This window comes from Colletes gigas, unplaced genomic scaffold, assembly GCF_013123115.1.
Source record: "Colletes gigas isolate AHSC1104 unplaced genomic scaffold, ASM1312311v1 Colletes_gigas_Sc00019, whole genome shotgun sequence".
NCBI classification, from domain to species: Eukaryota; Metazoa; Arthropoda; class Insecta; order Hymenoptera; family Colletidae; genus Colletes; species Colletes gigas.
Window position 1 is genome coordinate 81,960 of NW_025106648.1, and position 19,757 is coordinate 101,716.

Here is a 19,757-nt window from a genome sequence, read left to right on the forward strand (position 1 = left end):
AATCCGCGCCATCGGGGGAACACGGTTGGTCGTTTTCGTCGTGTTCGCCGGGCATTCGTAACGAGCGGGAGCGCGCGACAGTAAAACGGTGCCACTCTCGGCCCGGCCCTCTTCTCATTTATTTCTTCACCGTGTTCCTTCTTCTTGTCCGCGCCTTAACGCTTCTGCCTTCCTCGAGTTCGCGCGTAACAGCGCGGCGGCCTCGGCATCGCGAGCCACTATGCCCAGTTTTATGCACCGGCTTCCCGACTAAGAAGGTTTTTGCGCCCGGTCAGCTTCGTTATGGCCTCTGGTATGAGTTATGCTAATTGAATGTATGATAACCGGCGACTTTAATTGGAGTGTTACCCGGCACACTGTCCGTGTCCCGAGATCGCGCTACGCGTCCATATTCGAACCGCTCGTCGCCCGGAACAACGCTAAATAGCGATCCTCCTCGACTAAACCTCGGTTTGACCCCATCAGAAACTCTTTTTTCTCATGTTTACAGAACGTTCAGTCGCCATATTGGTTATTCGAGTTTCGTGACATTTGCATTCAGCAGTGCTTTACATTTATTATCACGATTTTTGTTGAATTCGAACAACGTTTCCGTACACTTTGTTTTGTAATTAACAGAATCGACCAACAGAAAAACATCGGTATTCGAAGACAGTCCATTCAACGTACCCAGTGCCTTTAGATTCATTATTTGAATGGTTTGTTTCGCGGTTTGCTCGAGCAGCAGTGTTAAAATCTTCTCGATCAGGCATTTAATTAAATGACACGACGAGTTCCTTTAATTTCGTGGCTTTTGCACCTGTTGCCTGTGCATTTGCACGCTCGAAAGGCAAGTACTCGGCCCCGGAGCAGGAATTTGGACATATGTGATCGAATTATCGCATGTTCAGCAATAAATTTTGGGCACGTTATTCAATTACGCCTGATTTTAATCGCGTTTAATTAGCCCTGATTGCGAAACATTTACCGTGACAGGATTAATCGAAACGATTTTATTTCTTACATGCGAAGAATCTCGGTGCTACGCGCGACTTAATTTAACCGGCGTCCAAATTGCTATGGTGCATTAAAATTTACATATACTGTTAAAATTTACTTCGAACATTTTTACACGCAATTTCGCGTCGTTCGTATTATAGATTCGAACTTATACTCGTGACAACACTCATATCTATATGTACTTTCATTTGAATCGTTTATTATACTGACCCTGCGATTTTTGTACTACGTTGTATTGTTTTTAAACAGAAATTCTGTTACATAAGATGTAATTCAAACGATGGATAGAAGTTGTTTTCTTTGAAATCAGCGATGATATCGATTTCAATTCTTTTTAAAGTTAAGCGGTTCCGAGGGATTAATCTTCGAATTAAAATAAATTTTTTTCCGGCGATTGTTGGTCACTTAGTTCCTTACAAGGAATACTGATTCATCCTTGACCTATTTTCATTCCGATAAACGCGTGTAAAATTACACTAGAATTACAGTCCCATCGAGATAACATTTTCGTATGTAAAGTAAGTACACGTAATCCGGTTCGGTTATGTTTACTCGTCGAAATCAATTCTCAATCGCGTCTCCTTGCAAATTATCTCCGACGAACGGATGTACAGCAACGACAGACTTGTCGACAAACGCTACACAATAGTGTGCAAACGTCTCATTAAAGAGACGAATACAGATGTAGGTATAAGCACGCTCGATTACTCAAAATGCAGGCTCGCGGTGAATTTATTTTTTCCCCTTTTTTTTCAAGGTGCACGCGCTGAATCGGCAGGTGATCCCTCTGCTTTGGCTGTCAAGTGTTCAATTTCTAATTGCAATCGCAGAAGACAACGCCGAAAAGGGAACGAAAAAGTTGCATGGCGGAGAGATCAAGGCGGCAAATGCAAAGAAATAGTCGGGTTTCTTTCGTTTAAACAGGCGGGCGCGATTAATTGCATTTTAGCTTAGTCGATTACTCGTGGTCGGAAATTAGAGCAGGGACGTTCGATCGCGCAAGAGCGATATTGTTTTCGTCGTCTCGCGAGATCAACAGTCTTAGGGCAGCTGCTGGTTTTTAATAAAATGGGGGCACGAGGCTGGAGTGGGACTTTCTGGCGTTGGTCAGATAGAAAACCCCGATGTAGCTGATGTTCTCCTATAACTGGGCTAGTACTTTGGTAGTAGCCTGGTGCGGAGAATTTCGACGAAGTTGGCGGGTTCACTCCGGTCAAATCCACTCGTCTCACCTCCACGTGGGGCCCCCGGGACCCTGGATCGACTCGTTCGGTACAGGGTGCGAAAGAGCGAGTGGTAGTCGAGGTAGAAGCAAATCGGATCATGGACCTGCAGGTGTCTTTAATTTATACACGCGATTAGAACGGAAAAGATCCAAGAGACAACGTCTTTTGCATGCAATTGTCAAATAGAGTACCCACCCTCGATGATATGGAAAATGTTCAGGCTAGATAATTCGGATCTTTGTTTAACGTCAGTTATTTCACACCAGTATGATTAGTTACATAAATAACGATTGAACAAATTGCATAAATATTGCCAGAGATTTTTGTTATCATTCAAAGTGACGTCTGTCAAAGAATACGTAGTTGTAATTGGGATATTAGCTCTGATAAATTTTCAAAATTGAATTTCATAGAAAACCGATCCCCTCGTTTTTACGTGTCTTCGGGCGAAGCTTCCACTTGGGTTACACCATGAATCAGATCACACCCTATACACTCGTAAATACACTTTTACGCGAAGGAGCGTGATGTTACAGCGGCACCTAGTCGCCCATCCTCACTTTACAACTCAATTAGACTGTCGGTCTTGCTCCATTACGCGGTCCCGGATTTTTTGTCGCCTTTATGCAATCACGTAAAGCGGTGTAATTGCAATTATTTTATTGCCTCGTATAATTGCGCCGGTCCAGCCCTTTATTTCTCCATTCGATCAGGGGACCGTGTAGGCCTCGAACGGCCTCGGAGAATAAACTCTGTGAAGGTAGAATACAAAAAAAAAGGGGGAGAGAAAGGGGGCAAGGGGGGGGGAAAGAATCGAAGAGAGGAACAAGGAGTAAAGGAAAGAGAGGCGGAGGATCAGCGAGTGGCACAGTGAGAGAGTTAAGTGAAATCGGGTTCGTTCGACCTCTTTAAGGGCTCAGCTTAATTGCCGTTAATTGCATTTTAGTCACTTGACTCGTCCGTGGTACCAGTTTCACGTACACGAGCGGATCATCCTTGTACGGGGCCGATCCACCCTGTGTACCTACACTCCTCGGACAGGCATGCTGTCCGGATTCTCGGTTTTTGTCCCTTCGAGGGCCCTCCGACATGCGGATAACATCGATTTCTCTGCGTCCTTTTTCGTACGACCGCGGCCCCCTTAAGGCCACCGTCCAGATTCCGATTTCATTGCGCTCACCGAGAGCGGAGTTTTTGGACGATATCTTCGATGATCGCGTTCATTTCCGAACAATGTTCACCGTGGCAGGTGAACTTCTACGAAGGTACGACACGGAACGATGGATCATTGCATCTGGGGGCCGGTCCTCGTCGTTCTAACTTAATTGCGCCCCGAGCGTACTTTGATCGCGGAATTTAATTAGATTCCCGAGCCGCGAGGAGCGTGCCAGATGCTATCGCCGGGGAATTGTTTCGGGAAAAAGTCACGAATGTCGTAACGAACCTTCTGTTTACGTCGATCACCGGGCACTAGGTACTCCTTCCCATGTTTCATTTAGAAATTTTTAATCTTCGGATCCTCGTTCGTGGACAATTGATTTCCAAAATAAATATTTCTGTAGAAACTATCGAGTGCAAGGACTTCGAATTTACACCTTGTTGAGAGTATGTTTCTGTCAGGATTTACTTTATTGCTTGGTCAAGAATAAGTGGATGCACAATGGTGTTCAATAGGTCGGTTAGTTGTCTTGTAAAATGTGCAGTAACGTGTATGAAAGTCGACTTTAGCGGCGTCGTAAACACAGATAAACAAAGATACATTACACGGTGACAAGCAAGTAATAATGTTTCGAGCCACTGCCAGATGCGCCAATGTCACACTTCGTAGCCTTCATGGTGCCCCACGGGGGTCCATGGTGGTCCCATCGTGGGTCGTTTGCACCCCGTTCAGGGAACTTTTGGTCACATCGTCTTTCTGTTACGAAAACAGATCGCATTATCACGTGTCATCTGCTTTCCACGCAATTATACGGTGTCATAAATATGGCTACTCACAAAATTGAGTCTACACTCAAAATGGAACTGTTCCCAAAGATTTTCCACTATTTAAAATACTATGTTACGAACGTCATCAGTTACAATTATTCAACAGAATAAAGTAATAAAAGATCTACGATAATGATCAGATAATCATTTGTATCAAAAGACTGTTTCAAAATAGAATTTTCTCTAACAAGCAGATGTCGCCAAGTTCGGAATGTCGATTTTTACGGAACTTTAGGAGATAATAGGCATCTTACTCTTTGCAAATCACCCGCATGCTAAGGGCAGGGCTACTTGTTTTCACGCACAAAGTAACAAAGTAAAAGAAAAAGGTATAAAATATAACTATGTTGTCACAAAGTTATCGTATCGTGGCTCGTTAAATTTTTAAGTACGTGTACTTGTTATATGGGTAATTTATAAAAAGGCGTCTTCGGTTTGCAAGAATGTCATAGTGTTTAAAATTCCTCTTCGCGAGGATCATCAATTTCGTGCCAAACTCGAGTTAAACAGCTACTTGACATTCCCAATGTTTACAATGTCGGTCCCTCCACGATGTGGCAAAAAGCAACACCTATCTTCCATAATAAGTACAAAATTGGTGTCCCTTTGCGCGGCGCGATTCGACTCGGCCGATTAAGGATCCACGACCACTTTACTTTTCCATCTTCGCGTATAAATCCGGTTTCGGTGTCCGAGACGACGGTTGCCTCATTACTCATCATAAAAATCGGCTTTCCGTCCGTTTTGGCGGCGAACACGGCCACGGGAGGGGACATTTTCGTCCCAAAACGGGCGAATCGTTCTCCTAAGGCGTTTCGTAAGAATTTCGCATCCGCGGCTGAATTCCAACGACTGGTTTTACGTCGAAACTGCAAATGGATCGGGAGCTGAAATATGTCGGGCCAATTTGCCGGTGTCTGTTGCCTCCGGGGCCCGAGCGGTGTCTTCTTACTCTCTCGTTAGTCGCCCGAAGCACTCGTCTCGTCCTTTTCTCTCTAAAATTGCTCGACTACGATCCTCTCCTTTTCTCGACCGCTCTTCTCCACGGTCCGTCGACTCTCCGCCGCGCGTGTTAACGGAGATATATGCGGCACCGCGAGTGAATTCGGCTTGATTGGCCGTGCACAGGTGCTCTGTCCACCGAGCGCAGGTGAGTGGTCGAGAGAGAATCGCTTGTCGCTACCGTGGCGAACGTGCGCGCCTGCCAAGGGACCTGGAAAATCTCGGCCGACGAGTGGAACAAGATTTCTGGGCCGCCTCGTGGTATCGATCTCGCGATACCGCAGCCCGTTTTCTGCTGAATTCGCCAACCGGTGCTCCATCCACCGATTTACGGAAAATAACAATCTGGATCGATATCCAAAATTTGTCAAAACGGTGGTAAAAGTAGAATTTTCTAACGCAGTAATAGATCTTTCGATTCTCATAGCCACCATATTTGCTATTTTCTTATTCGAGTCGATTAACACTTTGTCTGTTACAAGACTTTCCAATTACTCTGACGAAAATTGTCAAAGCAATGATTACAAATTGTCAATAAAATTTTCTTTCAATTTTCATAGTCGCCATACTTGTCATTCTCTTGCTCGAGATTATCAACATTTTGATTGCCACAAAACTTCCCACTTTAGAGCTAAAACAATTCATTTTCAAACTGAAACGTCAAAGGAAATAAATAGGATTCATGAAGTTTAGCTTGGATTCGAAAATAAGTATTAAAACAAATTTTAATTCATGAAGTTTACAATTTTCCAAAATCAAAGTTTTGGGTGTCGTAAAAAATTTGACACTTTTGGTCTAGCAGTCAATGCATTAATACTATAATTACTCTAGCATATTTGTCTTCTATTTATTAAGTACAACAATTTCTGTTAATTTTTCTTTTTTTTCTAAAGTGTCATTCGATTCTCGTTTAAATTTGTGTCACTGAAAAATGAATCATATTTTTACATTCAATTTAAAATGCAAATGCTGTGTACACAGCCGAATTCGTCGTTCGAAAGTACACAACGTTCGCATTTAAACGTTTTTTCAACGCTTAACAGTTGCTCAGATATCGGACCAACCAACGCGTCTCGCTTTACAAAAGCGACCAGCGAAAGGTTTTGCCCTAAATGGCCGGACGTTTAAGCGTTAAAAAAGGCAGTTTACAGATAGCAATTAATTTTTTCGACGCACCAATGTTACTTCGAGCCAGAGTTGGGCACGCTTGTACCTAAATAAACGCCGAGCGAAAGAAACTCTTCATCTAGAGAAATAAAGAAAGAGGTTTACTTGACAAATACTTTGTGTCCGGATAAGTTGCTCGAATAGCGTTAATTTTGCATAAAACGTTATTCGAGGAAGTCACGATCGCGAGAGGAAGCTGCAATGGTTCCGCGAAAGCTAATCAGACGACGGTCTATTAATCAACGGTTTCGATTGAAACTGGTCTCTAAAGAGACCAGGCGGTTCTAACTCCGAACGGAAGCTCGTAACTTATCGTTACCGTAATTATTATTCTCGTCTCGAATTAATCCCGCCGAGTCGTACCAACAGTCATTACGTTTTTACGGATTCGTCCGGTGGCTGGTAGCGGCCAGAGTCGTCGACGAGCGCACCAAATTTAGATCGTTCGGTCACCCCTGTCCCCTCGTAAATCGACGACGAGTGACAGTTGCCATAAAGTCGCCAAAGTCCGATGGGCGAGCTCCGCTGGCCACGGGGTTAGAAAGATGGACAGTCCCCGGGCCATGTAACTTCATAAATCTCGCAGCGCATGATCGAAATTTATTACGGATTAAAAGTCGACGGGACGGGGCAATATCAATTAAATCCGCATGGGCCAGCAACGATTGGGAGAACCGACGATCATGGGATTCGTCCTTTCATGGGCAAAAAATCGGCCATTCCTCGCAACAGCCACGAAAAGAACTCTGAACGGGGTAGCGAAGTATTCGAGTACACCGCGAAATATTTCATTGGTCCGCTCATTGGTGGAAATTCTTGACAGGTTTGATCCCTTCCGCTCGATCATTACCTCGACATTTTATTCCACAATTTTTCACGAAATATATACGATTACTTGCCCGCTGCAAAAAAGAACACTGACATTCAGAGTGAAAAGGGTTGATGGTCAACAATTTGGACGAATAGTATCTATCATTAAATAGTTTACTCCCTCCTTAATCATTGATTTGTTTATTTTTTAAATAGAAGAAATTTCTTATACTGTTAATGGAAGAATTAAAAACAGTATACAGTAAATTCTTTTATTACTTATATAGACAGAAGATCTAAACTAGTGTTTCCCAACTTGAAGGATAATTTTGAATATTTAGGAGGTAATTAAAAAATTATTATTATACTTTAAATTACTCGAACGTGTCATGGAAGGGATTCTTCCGAAAGCTGACCAATTCGAGTCGATCAAGACGCGAAAGTCCCCTGCTCAGACATAGAAAGAATCGTAGCCAGATAATGACAGTGGCGACCGCGGTTCTATTTATCAACGAATCTATTTTTCCCACCGCAGTCCAGCGGGATTGTCGAAGCATTATTGAACGTCCACGGGTTGGGACGTCACGGTTTGTTTCGGGTGGATTCGAGGCTGTCGCTAGCCGCAAACCGCAAAGTGCATCGGCCTTTTTGCTTCCGCTTATTTCTTGGATTTCGTTGGGCTTTCGTTAGAGATCGGCTCACGGGAAGGAGAGAAAAGAGGGATGGAAGGTTCTGCCTTCAATCATTCGAGTAATTATTCGCCAGAAGCAGTTTTGCCCAATTATTTGTGGGGCGCAACGGGCCTACTTGTTTCTTCCCGACGTCTTCCTTTTCTTCGTTGCATCTCCGCGCCTTCCCTCTTCGTTCTCCCTCGTTCAGCGTCGTTTCCTTCTGGAGCACCAGTCAGGATTGAGGAATTAAAATTGTTCGAGCTCGCTCACGGTGCCCGAATGTTTTCTGCGGAAGGAAAGAAGGGACGCTCGTCGCGCGACGACGACAAAAAGTAACGTTCGGTCGACTACTGCTCCGAGTTCGCCGCGCGCGATGCTGTACCCCCGAACTCGCGATTCTCTATTCGGAAACGATCTAACGAGGGACCACGCAGAAGCTTTAATCTCTATCTTCCGTTTGATTGATCACCTCTGTTGTCTCAGGAATTTTTCGCCTCGAATTCCAACAATAATTGAGGTTCCATCGGCTGAGAAAACAATCCTCGTAGTCGGGGATGAAAAATGATCCAATATGGGGGACACAACTGAAAATTAACAGAAGCTACGAAAGTTTATTACACAAAAAATAGAGGAATATCTTGTTCGTTATTAACTCCAGAATACCATATTGGTAGCTGACTTCAGCATGTTGATTCGTTCTTCAGTTTTCAATTAATAAGTTTCGTATTTGAAACTTAACCGAGTAGGCAAAGCTTTGTACCTTTTTCTCGTTTCTTTTACTTTCTAAGAGTTACCTATTTCTCAGGGTGGCAAAGTGGCCACCCCTTTCCCCTTGAACGAGTCGTTTGATGTCACCTTCGGAGCCGACGTTGCCGGAGGCCGTACACGGTTTCAATTAAACTACTTTTATTGCGAGGATGACGAATGTCGTTCATTCCAACGCGGCATAACGCGTTTTACCAAAGTGCAATTTTGTGCCGGAAACATCCCGCGACGCGAAAACCGTCCAATTAAAGCACGAAAGGAAAGCCGGCCCTTTAATTGGATACTTAAAACGTTCAAACCTCGAAGCAGCACGCACGTTCGGAACCTTTTATTTTATTCGACAATCATCGGTGTTTTCGCTCGGGCACAATCCTGGAAGAAGAAAAGAAGAGATCCGCGCGAGAAATCGGCTCGTTCGTGCTCCCTGCACGCTGGGAGCCGCCGTTTAAACTTTTCGTATTAAGCTCATAAGCTTAATTGACGGCCTGGACACGCTAATGACTGAATGTACCGTCGGGAAGGGACAGGACGGAGAAATCGCAGAGTATTAACCGTATCCCCGTCTCCTTCTCTGTATTCATTACGCGATTATCCGGCGAACAGTCAATCTTTAATAAAGAAAAATGAAGTCGCATAAAATCGCGGTTACTTGTAACCACATCTTGCATTTTATTATCGCGCAAAGCAGCTTATGCATCCGCGTCGGCGTAATTACAACGTAATGTTTTTTAAAAGGGTATATTTCGTACGCAATGTAATAGTAAATATTAATGTTCGTGAAGATGCGTTTTTTGCTGTATTTTATCAAATAATTCTAAATATTATATGGTTACGGTTATTGGTCGGAAAAATCGATTTATTTAAACATATCTTTTTGACAAGGGTGAGTTGATATTGCACTTTTCACCAAAATAAGAAATTATGTTATTAAAATAAATAGACTTTGTTTAACACTAAATCTACCACGACTAGTCAAATAACCAGTTGAACGATTTATATTTCTTTGTAAAAATCTGGATATTTGGTATCAAATTCTGGTTAGCTTCCGATGTAAATAGGAAAAATAGTTAAACTTTACACACATACAGTTCAGAAACTACTGGTGTTTTCTCCATAATTGAGCCACTGTTGGAAGTGGAAAAGCTTTCTTTTTAAAATGATTTTCGATTTTTGTCGATCCAACTTTCCGTTTCGGAGTTATCGTAATTTATGTAATTTTTTTAATTCGTCTATCTCTGTCTCCATCTAGCGCGTTGGACCTCCTTCTCTTGTACGTGCGTCGCGACAATCGAGTGACGTAGTCACGTTTAATATTTACTACAAGCACGTGTGGTCAACGACCTCGCGATGTAAACAAACGCTTCGAAGCCTTATATCTTCGAAATTAGTCACCGCATCGACTTGAAATTAAAATCGCTATATCTCCGGAACTAATAAAGCTATCGACTTGTACAAACGCTCATTTTAACGGGCATTTCATCCTCTATCCGATGAAGATATCAACTATTATTATTTATGCAGGCTTTTATGTTTATTTTCACATTTACTTTGACACTATGCACCCAAAAGAAGTTTCAGCAATCCCTCTTGATTATACAACTGGTGTGCAATAGAACTGGATTATAATGATAGGAATCAGTCACTAGGAATGGGTATACATGAAGTGTCGGTAGGTTCAGTGTTAAGGGTCTCGTATTTTCCTATATCGAATTTTGATTACTACTTGTATTGTGTAATGAAATTCTTCTCGCATATGCTGTAGAATTTGTTCGAAAATATCAACAAAAGAGGAATACCTTCTCCCAGGGTTATATAATGGAACCAGAAGTAGCTGGTAAAACTTGCCGGAAAAATTTCCTATCTTCATTTTCTGTATTGTTTCGTGGCGTTCGACTTATTACGATCCCTTACGCAATTTGATTAAAAACTTGAACGTAACCAACGTCGAACGAGACCATTCGCCCTTACGTAACTCGTTAGGTGCACGGTTCGGTGGGGAGGCGAGAAAAAGAGGAGGGAAAACGGGCCGGTTGGGAGGGATGGCGAGAACAGGGACGAAAATCAGTGAGAATCGGCGCCTTTATCCGCGATTTTATCGTTTACTTTCAGCCCAGAACCGTTCCCCATGAAAATCATCCAATTACGAACCGGCCGTTATCTCCGATTTTTCGGATCGACTGGCCGGCCCGGTGGTGTGGGACGGAGAAGTTCAATTATTCGAACCACGGGAGGGACCACGCTCCCGCAAAACTGGTGTGAACGGTTGACAACTTACACAGTGTTATCTGGTAGCAGCAGAATGCGCTGGTAAATCCTTCTGTAAGCTCCCGCCGAGCTGGGTATTCGCGCGCCACGCGGCATACGATACACCTCAAGGGCTTACAACCCCCTAATGGAAGGGTAAAAGGCGCAGTCAAAGATACTGTTCGCTGCATTTAAAATCGTCATCTCGTTTCCTAGCATTTTCGACTGGTTCGTCGAACGATCGTTAACTTGGAAGAATCTCTTCTTCAACTTCTGGCCGATAAGAAATTTGCAATCCTCAGAGGATGACTAGAGTCGTGGTAAAATGTAGCAAGTGTGCTCAGAAAAATTCAGAAATCTAAATTCTAGGCATTTTTCTGATTCACAACTAATTGTGTAGGGTGTCTAAAATTATACGCCCAGAATGATTAGAAATACTAAAAATGCCACAAGGCAAAGTGCATCTAAAAAATTCCACATTCATTGAAGTGCATTACTATAGAAAATATAAGAAATAAGAACAGTGGTGGTCTAAGGAGCGCCAGGACGATGTTATCGCATATTTGCCTACATTCAATGACGCAGGATGAATAAGCTGAAGTGAATATGACCCTAGGGTCGAGTGTATTCATTGAAGTCGAAAGTATCAGGGGTCGCGCGATGAAAGAGTTGCCACCCTAATGTGTGAAGGGATGATAACCTCAACCCTCAGAGACTTTTGGCGTGTTTACGTACTCGACGACTAATCGATCGTAATACAAGCTATATCCTGCAATATTGTTACTTAAGTTTGTACGTCCAAAAGGAATTAGGTCCTCCTCAGCTACAGAAAAGTGTAGAATAATGCATAACAAGTTTCTAAGGAATGAAGTATTGTAAAAATTAATTATACCATCTCGTCATGTTTTTATAAAATAATGATATAAATTTTTTACAAATTTAATCCTCGATAGATTTTGATTACATCGTATTATTGAACTTCCACGTAGTATTATTTTCTATTTAATTTTCCATTATATAACCATTAATTTTTATAATATTTCTTCTTATATTTTTTACCTTACCTTTAGTTGAAAATTATAACTTGTATCTCGTACGTATCATTAATTTTAAAAGGCTTTTGTGTATCTGACGAGGGCCATACATGATGGACGAAACGTCGTAATAAGCTTGCATTAATATTCATGGGCTACTCGATATTACCAAACAACATACATCATTGCGATACTTATTTTCGATAATCATAAGAGTAAACAAAGTAAAAAGAAATTTTAAAACTCGTACCGATCTGTAATTTTATGTACACAAATATTATTTATTTTTGTTATTAAAACCTACAGGAACAGATTACATTAAGAAATGGTTTCGTAAAAAAATATTTAACATATCCGTTGTTAACATGAAAACAATATAAACGGATTATTAAAACGGAATCTCTAACAGGATTTTTAAACTTTAAAGATTTAAAAGAAAAACATTCTAAAGTCTAGCCAACATTCTGAATAGAAGAAACATGAAATACTGTTTCTCAAGACACAAAAAGGTATAACATTAAGCAATTTAAAATCAATTTCATTACGATACCATCAATATCATCATTAGGTAACCTCGCGTTAGGTCGAGCACCAACAATTTTCTCATAAATCTTTCTCCAGGAACGTATAATTTCTAATCCAAGTCGCCTTTCCCTTATTTGTCGACCGATGTGCTAGAATTAAGCACCGTTTAGAACGCAATTTTTCTTTGGATCTGAAATCGAACTAATCTATGATACACTGGGTAATTTGAGTAAGACGAAGACGATTCATTTAAGAACGCGATGTCTATTTTCAGGAAATTAGTACTATAAAGTTCTCGGAAACATTGACAGTTTACGAATCCAAATTCGATGATCCGTTCGAGCACCATATGTTTGTTTTCACCGAGACGATGAGAATTTCCGTGATTCTTCGATACTTTCTACGCGCACGGCGATCGTGTAGCCCCTAAATACAGGTTCGAGGTGAGAGCCGTGATTATAAAACCACAGGCATTCGGAAATTTGTGCGTATTACGTTGCTAAAGGAATATAGAAAGTGTTTCGGACCTACGGTCGCCAATTCATTTATTTTTATATTTTTACAAAATTTTATTCGCCAAATAAAAACAAAAATATAAAATGTACGAAAGTATCAAGTAATCCTAAGTTCTAATCTATCTTAAACAAAAGATGAACGAAAGCATTCTCTTATCTGAAAGAAGAAGAAGACGAATATTTAATTTCTTGCTATTACCTCTCCCGGTATACATAAATAAATAGCAATTCCTGGATTTCGTATTCTTTCATGAAATAATTGATTTCCAGTAAGCTCGTTGGGTGGGCGAAGACTGGTCATTGTATTTATCGGTGATTTCAATGCAACATCGAACAGGTTCGTGTCGCGACACCTTCGCCCAGAGAGATTCTCGCTAAACTCTTGCAAGGATCTCTTTCACTCCCATAATCGCATATGTCCGCATTTATCGGTAGCGGCGTAATTACGAGTCATTAGAGTCGACTGGAGGGCGATTCAACTTGCACGCAAAATCGCGAGTGCTTCCTCTCATCTCCCCTCGTTGGCCAAGGTTTGAGAGAAAAATACCGTGAGGTGTGGAAGAAAGCGTAAAAAGAAGCCGAGGAAATCCGCGTTGGTTCACGTATTATCCCGAAAGATCATTGTAGCTACAGTGAATGTAAAAAGTATTCGTACAGTAACTTACTTGAAATGAGACATTATATAATTAATCAAATTGCACGACGTAGGTAACGTTTGGAAAATTTTTAATTCATTCGTAAATAAGAATCTATTAATCTATTCAATCGAGCAAAGTCAAAAGCTAGTTGAGTGAAACTAAAATCATGAATAAAATTAGAACCATCAATTTTAGGACAGCCTGTATGTGATTTTGTAATATAATTATTTTTCAAAGTAAAGAAAGAAATACATTATAATAAATAAACGTAATTTAATCATTATTACTAATATAGAAATTTACAAAAGCTAGTTAAGTGAAACTAAAATCATGAATAAAATTAGAACCATCAATTTTAGGACAGCCTGTATGTGATTTTGTAATATAATTATTTTTCAAAGTAAAGAAAGAAATACATTAAAATAAATAAACGTAATTTAATCATTATTATTAATATAGAAATTTTGTAGATTTGTTTGTGATTTTAGCGAAATGCCCCAGTTTCTGGAGGACTAGTTCTTATTCTTGAAGCTAGATAGCACCACCAAATTCTATATACCGACTCTGCAGATGCTTATTCGCGTTTGGCAAGGTTGGCAACTTCCTCGTGAATCGATTTTTGATCTAAATCAAGTCTGGAAGAACTGAAAGCTACTAGCAAATTTCTAGCAGCTTTTGACGTATTTATTCATTAGCTGGAGGCTTTTTATTTTGTAACAAAATGTGCAATTGCAAGTTAAAGTAACTTAAACAGTACGATTTTAACAGCCTTATTTTTTAATGACACTGACTGACAATTTTTCGTATTTAGAATTATTCTTGACATTTGTTAAATCACAGTGTATCCAGCGGAATACTTGTTATTTCATAGCATACCTAATGTCAATAATATTAACAAGTTTATATTAAACCAATACTTCTTCTACCCACTGTATCTTCACTTACGATCGTTCGCCCTTCTCCCTGCCCTTCCGGTGCACTCGTTTTCCATCAGTTTCGAGAAATCCTTCCGTTTCCGAGGATTTCTCGCGATCCTCGTGGCATGCGTGCGAATCGTTTCTCGCGCGGCACGATCCGCCGCAACAAAATTGTACGAAAGCTGGAACGAACGATGATAATGGGCCACGGGATTCCTTTGAAAGCGGCGAACACAGGACAAAGAACGAAGGGACTCGATGAGTCCCCGATTCGAGAACGTGATCCGTATCGATCGAGTTGTTCTCGAACGACGAACGAGCGGCCCGGTCGATTCTCGATAATCTCGCGACAATGTTGAAATTGAGCGCGATTAGTCGCGTCGACGACTGGTCGTTCGTCCATGGTAAAAGTAATATATTCTTCACAGCTGTGCTTATTACTTGTCGGAGTGGTTCTGAACGCGGTACAAGTGTGTCGACCAGGTGTCGGATTCTCGTACCGGCGTATGCGAATCACCCGAAGCGAAAGTCCACCCTTTTTCGCCATTGAACCTTGTCATTTTCAAGTTGCCAAGTCGCGACTCGTCGTCTCGAACGGTTCGCATGCTTATTCGTCCCGAATTTCACTGATTATCCGGCTGCTTGTCGTGTGTATTTTTAAGTATGTTAATCGCGGTTATTCATGGCGCAGCTGTGCCCCGTCTGGGAGATGACCATCGCGGTGACTGCCGTGCAGTGATTCCTCTAATTGAGCTCCTTGGCTATGCATGGAAATTTCGAAGAGAGATCGATTTTTTTAGTCAAGAATTAGGTATGCCTTAATTGGACCATCGCTTACGTTCGAACCGCATTTAAATCTTACTGTTGGACTTTGAGGGGGAATTTTCATTAGAAACGTTATTAGGTAATTATTGGAATTGTTTTTGACGGTAGGATTAAGGGAAGTCTTTAATTTTCAAGAAAAGAATTCTCGTTTGGTCTTTTGTTTAGTTCGATCGTCAACAGAAATTGCGTACGCTGGCGAGTAGATGATGAAACTGTTTAATTCGTCTCGGTAGTTATTATTCACGGTTGAAAGTTAGCAGTTGATTGAACAAATCTGAAGTCATTCTGCTGTATGTAATAAATATTGAAGACTCGTCACCATAGAAAATCCATTTATCGAGCCACAAGATGTTGTCTACAGGTTTTTAATTATATGGTAACATTGCTCAGTTTGTAACACAAAATAAAATATAAAAGTGTGTTAGAAGTGTTTTGAATTTGGCAACTTTTCTCTAATATATTATTGTATAATACGTGCCGGTGATTATGAAAGTAGTCTAGCCACATGTCTGTACATTTTAATTATAGTAATAATATTTTATAACACTGTGTATACCAATTCGATAATCATGTATCTAAGAACCATCATTTAATATAGCATTTCAACGAAATGTTTTCTGTTTCTACATTTCGTAAAGAGTTTCAAGAATTTGAAATAAGTGAAATCATACTTTAGACTTTTAAATTTTATTTTTATTAGCAATCTGACTGTGACTGTAAACGGTGTGGATTTTGGCACTTTAACAAACTTCTGTTATGTAGTCCCTTCATTAGAAATTCAAACTCGTATTTTAAAACCTTAAAAAATTATAATAAATCGCGATTAAATTGATTTAAATTTTCAGTAAAAGTTTAATAATTTCGTCCATTTGTCGTCGTTTCTGTGATTATCGTCCACTTCTGTAAGTATCACCTAACTCCGATGAAATTGCAAATCATCACGCGGAAGCGACTTAACGCGTTCGCGTAGTGAGAGCGCTTTTCAGTTGAAGTGCGATTTAGTGAAAGGGCTGAGATAGTGAAACTAAGGAAATGTTCTTAATTACAACCTGGGTCAGGTTTGGCTTGCGGTTTCATCGTTGAAAATCTGTGTTATTTGTCAGAAATCACTTCGAATTTCAAAAATCTACCTTTGGTAAACTGAATGTTTATTAATTTATAGGTTGTCCAAACAACAATATACAACAATTTGCCTTGGTTTAAACTATACTAAATTTTTCATTTTTGATTTTTGATGAACGTCGACAGTTTTGTTTACAAATAAATTTATATTTACAGAGATATATTGCAAGGCAAATTTTATATTAGTCTAGTCTTGAGAAAAATTCATTGCCTATAAATTTTTCCCTTTCGTAAAGGTTAGGAACTTATCAGAAAGTTAGACAATTTTGAAAGAGGAAGTAGACGCGTCTAGTAAATGGGATTCGCGACAAACGTGGTTCATATTCGAGTAAGCGACCTTGTGCTGCCAATATTATAGGCAGAGATGACCATAAGGGAGAACGATCGAAACGATCCCTGAGGAAGGAGGCACGTGTGTGACCATATCATTAGGACCACTCTTCGCGACCGTGCCGCGGAGCATTTTTCGGTAGTGTAATGACACTTCGTGCACGAACCATTTAGGTGGATCCGCGGTAAATTGTTCCGGCCCGAAGGTACCGGGCACGCAGTCCCCTAAATGACAAGAAACAGGCGCAACCTTCGAAATTGCACGCTCTAAACAAAAGCAATTGCGCTACCTGGCTGGTGCCTGGTTGATTCCGCGCCATGTTCGCCTGTGAGCGATGTAAATTCGCGATTGGACAATCGAGCATCCCTTTAAGCAGAAAGAAAGATCTCTGTGGTAACGTTTCAACTTACCTTTCGGCTTCTTCTCCAGGTCGGTCTGCAACAAAAGAGTCGAATTTCGGAACGTTCGCGACCACCCATCTACTCACATTACCTCACAATTCATGTAAATTGTTTAGATTATTTTTTATACTGTATTTATCAAAATTAGAGGCTTACACTTGGACCATCTATTCCAAGGTTACTCCATTAACCATCACCATTAAAAATGGAGATATTCTGAAAAGAAACTGAATCTGAAGAAGGTGGTTACAGGTATTCTAAGCGAATAGTATTCTCGATTTACGATTAAGAATCACCAAAACAGAAAAATGGCAAAGTTATACAGGGTAAATATGAAGATATCTTTATTCTACGAACCGAGGGCTGAAAATAAAAGAACGAAAGACGAAGTTTGTGCATTTCGACGAAACCGTGTGTCGCAACGTTCCACATGCCAAGAACGCCCGCGCCCATCGCTGACCCGTGCTCCTCGGTTTTAATAAGCAGGGCGGCCCGACGTTTAAAAGAAGCCACAAAGCAGACAAAGTTGATGGGCGATTTTCAGAGTTAACCACAGTCTACGCACGTCACACGTAATCACTCCCCGGGACCCTGCTTTTACTCTAACAGGCAGAGGCATGCGCGTCGATTACGGAAAAACTAAACGTTCGCGGAGAAACCGGCACGCCGGACTCCGAAGGACGTGCGCGAACAGAAAATCACCTCGTCGACCAGATATTTCCGGTACTAAATTTCTGCAGAATGTCCCAAAAGTTTCATTTCTGGGGCAGTCGATCCATAGACACCCGTAAACAAAATTACAAGACACTCTGAGAATTTTTGAATTATCATTTTCTTGTTTCTTGGAGAAAGAGCTATTGATCTTCCCAATCTCTTCCTTTTCTCATAATTGTTAGTTGTGTTCATTGTGCTAAACTCTATTCATTTCGAATGGAATCAGTTTTAGAAATCTGTTTGCTCCTTTTGGCTTCAAATTGTAAAATTCTATCTTTTCGTTCTTCTATATCGATTTCACACTGTAGCATACTTAGAAATGTTTTTGGCGATTGGAACTGAGTAATCATCACACTATGTGTTGAAATCGAACAATCTCTGCCCTAAACATTCTTTTCTATATTTGAAGAATAATCCAGACCTGTTTAAAATGCCTCACTCAGTACGTTTCATTGAAACCTGTTCAACATCGCTTACGCAGAAGTTATTGAAAATTCCTTCCACAATATCGAATACAAGGCACCGACGAAGAAAATAATCGATTATTTCCTCTTATTTTTCCTACTAACTCTGCCAGCTGTTCTACCAGTTCCAACCACGTGAGGAATAGCACCGAGCACGTAACACCATAGCACGTAAAGCCACGTTCCCACGCGTACAATGCACGACAGAAAACATACACGAAACGTTTCTTTGTTGCGCGTTTATTTCCAAATTTGATCTTTTACGAGGCACTTCGAGCTCTTGGTAAAACACATTTTCTAAAAGCAAACGTCTGTGGCTGGTAATTTCTTCATACTATCCTAAACTAACACCTTCGTTTCACATTATTGGACTCATAATATTTTAGTCTTGTGACAAGCAAAATCGAAATTATCGATCGAAAATGAAAACGAAGGAAATTGTTACAAGTGATCTTTGAATTCTATAAATAAATCGATACTAAAATATTTGTGTCAGCTCAACATTGACGACACTTCCACGCTACCAGTAACGCTGAAGTTGATCGATGACGATCGATGTTGTAACTCGAAGTCGTTTGACGAAGCAGTTTCGAGTTACTACATCGATGTTAAAACAAAACTAAAAGACGCGCGACGATGTCGATAATGCCAACCGTGAACAATTTAACGTTATAATTGCCCATGTTTGCAATAATAAGAATCATTAGATCCGCCTTTGATCAGCGTGCTAAAAGGTTATCTTCGTATTGCACATTGCAGGGATCTGAGCGTGTGAAATGTAGACAAAATATAATGAAATAATAAAAATTTGAAGTAAGATTATTTCGACGAGTTGTTAACGATCTGTTTTGTTTTGTTATTGGCAAGATACAGCCTGGTCAACGTGTCAGAGTCGTTGGAAATTGGGTTTATTACTCAGAACTAGATTATTTGAATTTGAAATTCCGTGGTTCCGATTGGAAAGCGCTATAGATATCAATCGTGTTCGCCTGCGGAGCGTGGGGTGAACACGTATGTATGTTCCTCGCGAGGAAAAAGCAAGACGTCAAAGGGAAACCGAGCGCTACGAGGCTGGCATAGTTTAACGAACGGGTGACGTCGGCACGCTGATATTTCGCAGACAAATCCGCGTTACACTGGCAGCAACCGTTGCAAGAAGTCGTCCTGAATCGATCGACACGTTGCGACAAGATGAAACGTCGCGACAATTTGTGCCCTTGAATGAGGGGACGCGGAATGCCGCGTGTACTACACCTCGACGTCGTTTCAATTAACGAGGACAAGAAGCGTCCTGACGTCCTGTCGCGGTTTATTTATATGGAAACTGGACGCCGCTGTTCGTTGTTCCCTTTCAATTTTCTGGCACGAAATAAATCGCCCCGACGCGCTAATACTTCACGC